Genomic DNA, 5,567 nt, shown 5'->3' with positions numbered 1-5,567 from the left:
GTGTAGGCACATGAGGCAGTCTCCTGGTCTGCAGATTACAAAAACCAGGGGAAAATTGCAGGATCTGGGCTGAATAGCACAGTCTCTCATGGCTTACCTTGGCTGGGAAAGGGAGGCCCCCCACTTCTTGCACTTCCCAGGTGAGGCAGAACCCCACCCTGCTTCTGCTCACCCTCTGTGGCCTGCACCCACTGCCTAACGAGTCCCCATGAGATGAACAGGGTACCTCAGTGGGAAATGCAGAAATCACCTGCCTTCTGTGTTGGTCTTGCTGGGAGCTGCAGACCAGAGCTATTCCTATTCAACCATCTTGCCAGTAGCCTCCCACATTTACATTTTTTTAGTGCCAGAGGAGAAGAAATAGAGAAAAATCACAGAAAACTTACTTAAAAATAACAGCTGAAGTCTCCCCAAGTTTTGGGAGAGATATGCATATACAGATTCAGGAAGCTAAAAAATTCCCAAGTTCAACCCAAAGAGTTTTTTCTAAGGGATATCATAATTAAAATGTCAAAACTCAAAAACAAACTGAGAATTTTAAAAGTTACAATAGCCATTGAAAAATACCATATATTGTGTTTTGCAGCTGGAGGCTATTATCCCAAGCAAATTAATGCAGGGAAACCCCCCCAAATACCAAATGTTCGAACTTACAATTGGGAGATAAACATTGGGTACACATGGGCATACAATTGAGAACAGTAGACACTCAAGAGAGTGGGGAGAGAGGGAGGAAGAAAGGGGAAGGAAACTGTTTATTCATTGCTGTACTTACTATCTTAATGACATGATCATTTATATTTCAAACCTCAGTGTCACACAATATTCCCATCTAACAAATCTGCACATGTACCTCCTGAATCTAAAATAAAAGTTGAAATTATTAAAACATTAAAAATCTTCAAGAGAAAAACATCGAGTCACATATAAGGGAATCTCCATTAGACTATGAGCAAAATTCTCCATGGAAACCTTGTAGATCAGAAGAATGAAACGATATATTGAATGCGCTGGGAAAAAAAAAAAAACAAAAAAACAAAAAAACAACCTTACAGTCAAGAATCCTACATTTAGCAAAGCTAACCTTCAGAAATGAAGGCAAAATAAAGAACTTCCCAGATGAGAAAAACTGAAGAAATTCATCACAACTATACTAAACTTATGAGAAATGTTTAAGGAAGTGCAAAATTTTGAAAAAAAAATGCATAATGTTCACTCTGATGAAAACATGCAAAAGTGTAAAACTCACCAGTATGAGTAAGTAAGTTCATAATCATTCTCAGAATACCCTAGTGCTGTAATGGTGTCACAGAAATCTTTCAATCCTCTAGCATAAAGGTCTAAAGCCAAAAATAAAAAAAATCAACAGCTATAATGTGTGCTTCAGAAAACCACACAAAAATACATATAAATTAAGGCAATCAAAACCCACATTGTAGGGGAAAGAAAAAAGTATCCTAGAGTCCTTATATGTAACCAAACTTAAGTTGTTATCAGCTTAACCTGGAGTGCAGTGGCGCAATCTTGGCTCACTGCAAGCTCTGCCTCCCCGAGTCATGCCATTCTCCTGCCTCAGCCTCCTGAGTAGCTGGGACTACAGGTGCCCACCACCGCACCCGGCTAATATTTTGTATTTTTAGTAGAGACGGAGTTACACCGTTGTCTCGATCTCCTGACCTCGTGATCTGCCCGCCTCAGCCTCCCAAAGTGCTGGAATTACAGGCTTGAGCCACCACACCTGGCCTAACATAGTCTTTTATAAGATTTTATATGGTAGCCCAATTTTAATCACAAAGAAAGTAATTATGGCAGATAAGGAGAAAGGGAACAAACTTTAGCATCACAGAAAAACACTGAACCATAGAAGTAAACAACAAAATAAGAAGAAAGAAACAAATGGCTGGAGTGAGTCCATAAATAGCAATAATAACCTGGAATGTAACTGGATTAGATTTTTTAATTAAAAGCATAGACTCAGTGAATAGATAAAAAAAGACCCAAGTATCTGCTGACTACAGGGAGTCACCTCATTGCTTTTTGTTGTTTGTTTTTGTTGTTTTATTTTAGTTTTGCTTTTTTTTTTGAGACAGAGTCTTACTCTGTCATCCAGGCTGGAGTGCAGTGGCACAGCCTCAGCTCACTGCAACCTCTGCCTCACGGGTTCTAGTGATTCTTGTGCCTCAGCCTTCCATGTACCTGGGATTACAGGCACCCACCACTGCACATGGCTGATCTTTGTATTTTTAGTAGAGATGGGATTTCACCATGTTGGCCAGGCTGTTCTCAAACTCGTGACCTCGGGTGATCCACCGCCTCAGCCTCCCAAAGTGCTGGGATTACAAGCATGAGCCACCTTACCATTAAACACAAACAGACTAAAAGCGAAGTGATGAAAAAAAATTTATGCAAATGGAAACCAAAAGTGATCAGGAGTAACCGTTCTTATATCAGACAAAATATACTTTATATCAAATACTTTTAAAAGCGACAATGTAGGTAATTTTATAATGATAAGGTGATTAATTCAGCAAGAGGATATAGCAACCATAAATATATATGAACCCAACATTACAGTACTCAAGTATATTAATACAATATTATGGAATTTAAAGAGAGTGATAGACTGCAGTACAATAATACCAAGATATGTCAACACCCCACTTTCAACAATATATAGATCATCTAGACAGAAAATCAACACAGAAACATCAGACATAAACTATGTCATAGACCAAATGTACCTAACAGACGTGTGAACATTTCATGCAACAGGTGTAGAATATACATTCTTCTCAACTGCTCTGGGGTAGCTAATATGTTAGCCCACCAAATGGGTGTTGATAAATTTGAGGACAGAGACTAATCAAGTGTAATTGAGGAGATAGAGATTAATCAACTATCATTTCAGACTTACAATGGTAAAAAACTAGAAATGTACAACAATAATTATTTTGGATAACTTACACATACATGGAAAGCCAATAGGACACAGTAAAAGAAGTTCTGAGAAGAAAGTTCATGGCAATGAGTGGACAGATTAAAAATGAAGAAAGATTTCTAATAAACAATGTAACCATGTACCCCGACAAGGTTTAAAAAAAGAAAAGAAAAAAGGAGCAGGGCAGATAAATGAGGCAGCAGATTAGTCAGAATTCAGAAGCATCACCTGGAAAACATGATTCCCATATGCTCTGTCGTTTCTTTCACCTATGTGTCCAGCTGGCTAGGGCAAGATACCAAAATGGTGACTGGCAACTGCTTTTGATTCACTCACAGTTGGGTGGCAGCAGGAGTCATTGTGGCTTAGTGTAGGCAGCAGCCAGATTCAAGCATAGCCTATTTTCATCCAACTACAGTTGGTAGCTACACAGTCCATCAGGCTCCAGTAGCTTCTCAGTTACTATTGCCTATGCACCAGCATTTGCCACAGTTGCAGTTACCAGGCCTGCTCCAGTAGCTGTTGCTGCTGCTGCACCAACTGCTGCTTATGAAAGCTACCCCACTGCACACACAGCAACTGATCATGGTTATACTCAGGGGCAACAAGAAGAACCACCTACCTGCCGCTACTACACAAAACTACCAGGACTCATACTCATATGTGAGAGCCACAACTCCTGATAGCTTATGATAACTACCACCAACAACTAACAGAAACTGCTGCTGGTATAGCTGCCAATCTCTAACCTTGGCCTTCTGTAGCTGAAGCTTACTATCAGACTGCTCTTAAATCCCAGGCACAACTCAGTATACTCAAGCCCAGCAAACTCGACAAGTGACAGCTATAAAATAAGTCACAGCAAGTTCAGCTGTCGCAACTTTATTTATCCTGTATCCTCCACTGTACATCCAGTAGCAGCTGCAGCTTCTGTTGTGCCATCCTATACTCAGAGTGCTACTTACAGTACCACAGCAGTTATTTATCCTGGTAAATTTTATTCAGTTTATGAAGCAGCAGTGTATTCAGCTGCATCTTTCTACAATTAACAGCTGCTTGAACAGGAACTATCTTTACTAAAGAAGCACAATTCGAAAACACAAAATAAACAACTGAAGCTAAAACAGCCTCCCAAGCCACCAAAGATTCACAATCTTGATGTTTGTAATTTCACCTGTGCCATACCACAGACTTGTAAGCAACAGTCAGAAGGACAGAAACAATTACAAGTTGTTGCTTCTGCTGGTGTTTTGTGAGGCTGCAAAGAAACCCTCACAAAATATCAGCAGAAGCAACAACTCTACTCATGGGACTCAAAATCAGCTACACTGTAAGTTCCTCAATGTGTCTTGTACTGGAGCAGATGCAACAGAACCAAATGTTACTAGCCAAGCTACTTTTTCAACAGCTGTGTCTGCTTCAAAATCAACTACCTCTCCTTTAAGCAATTGTACTGTGAATACTTCATCAATTGCAACTTCTTCAGTGAAGAGTCTTGTGACTACAGGAAATTCGTCTCTTAATAGCACATCGAAGACTAAAGTGTCAGCAGTGCCCACAAATATGGCTGCCAAAAAAATCTACCCCAAAATCAATTTCACTGGTAATAATAAGCCGCAATCATCATGAAATAAAACACAGTACTTAGAAGGAACTGCATCTGTTAAAAGTATTCTTTTTATTTCTATGGTGCAGATTCCTGAAGTAAATCAAGAGACAGTGTGAGAAAAAAAAAATCAAACCTGTATATTTTGCTGCTTTCCAGAATGATGCACAGCTAGTGGATCATGATTACCTGGAGGAGGTTTAAAATGAAGAAGGAAAGGTAGTTCACTTCCATTGTAAATCATGCAAGTGAAGCTTTAATAATCCCAATGTTAAGGAGATTCACTTAAAAGGGTGAAGGCACATACTTCAAAAGAGAAAAAAGAAAAATTTAGATTTGCAAGTACAAGTAAAGCCTAGTATTTTTGAAAGAAAGATTGAGTAAGAGAAAATGCAAAAGCAAATGCAGAAGGACTACTGATGAAGGCAAGAGGAGGAACGCTGGAGTATGGTAATGCAATGTTGTGAAAAGTGCATGTTCTGGAGGAAGAACAGCATCACTGAGATGATAACCACCAAATGCCTGATGGAGAATATCCTCATGAGCTCTGGTCCCAGACTCCTGGAAGTGTGACCAGGCATTACTTCTCAGCTACAGGGGCCTGCACGCTTACAACATCCTGACTCATCTGATGACTTCTATGTAATGAGAAAATATGCAATGATTTATCTAATTGAAAAGAAGTAACAGGAAGTTCAGAAAATTGTTTCTATTACTGAATGTACTTTAAAATTTATTTCAGGCACTTTTTCTGAACATGAGAAGAGCAAGAGCAAAGAAGAAGGTCATAAGAAAGAGGGAAGTAAAGAGAGTTTTAAAAGAAGTTATGCAAGTGGAAGTTTTGACAAGAGAGTTACTTCTCCAAGGACAACCTTGTTTTTCTGCATTCAGGGAAACCTTCAAAGGTATTATTAAGACATATTGCAGAAAACCTATCTGCTTTTATTTAACTGAGCAGTGGTTTGTAGTTCTCCTTGAAGAGGTCCTTCACGTCCCTTGTAAGTTGGATTCCTAGGTATTTCA

General features: G+C 39.2%; 1 pseudogene; it reads left to right on the top strand.

Moving 5' to 3' along the window:
* Positions 1 to 3,175: 3,175 nt before the first annotated feature.
* LOC101126550 (zinc finger RNA-binding protein-like) lies at positions 3,176 to 4,018 on the top strand (annotated as a pseudogene).
* The last annotated feature ends 1,549 nt before the right edge of the window (positions 4,019 to 5,567 follow it).

The sequence above is a fragment of the Gorilla gorilla genome, chromosome X (assembly GCF_029281585.2).
Source record: "Gorilla gorilla gorilla isolate KB3781 chromosome X, NHGRI_mGorGor1-v2.1_pri, whole genome shotgun sequence".
Taxonomy (NCBI): Eukaryota; Metazoa; Chordata; class Mammalia; order Primates; family Hominidae; genus Gorilla; species Gorilla gorilla.
This window is presented reverse-complemented; position numbering and strand designations above follow the sequence as displayed.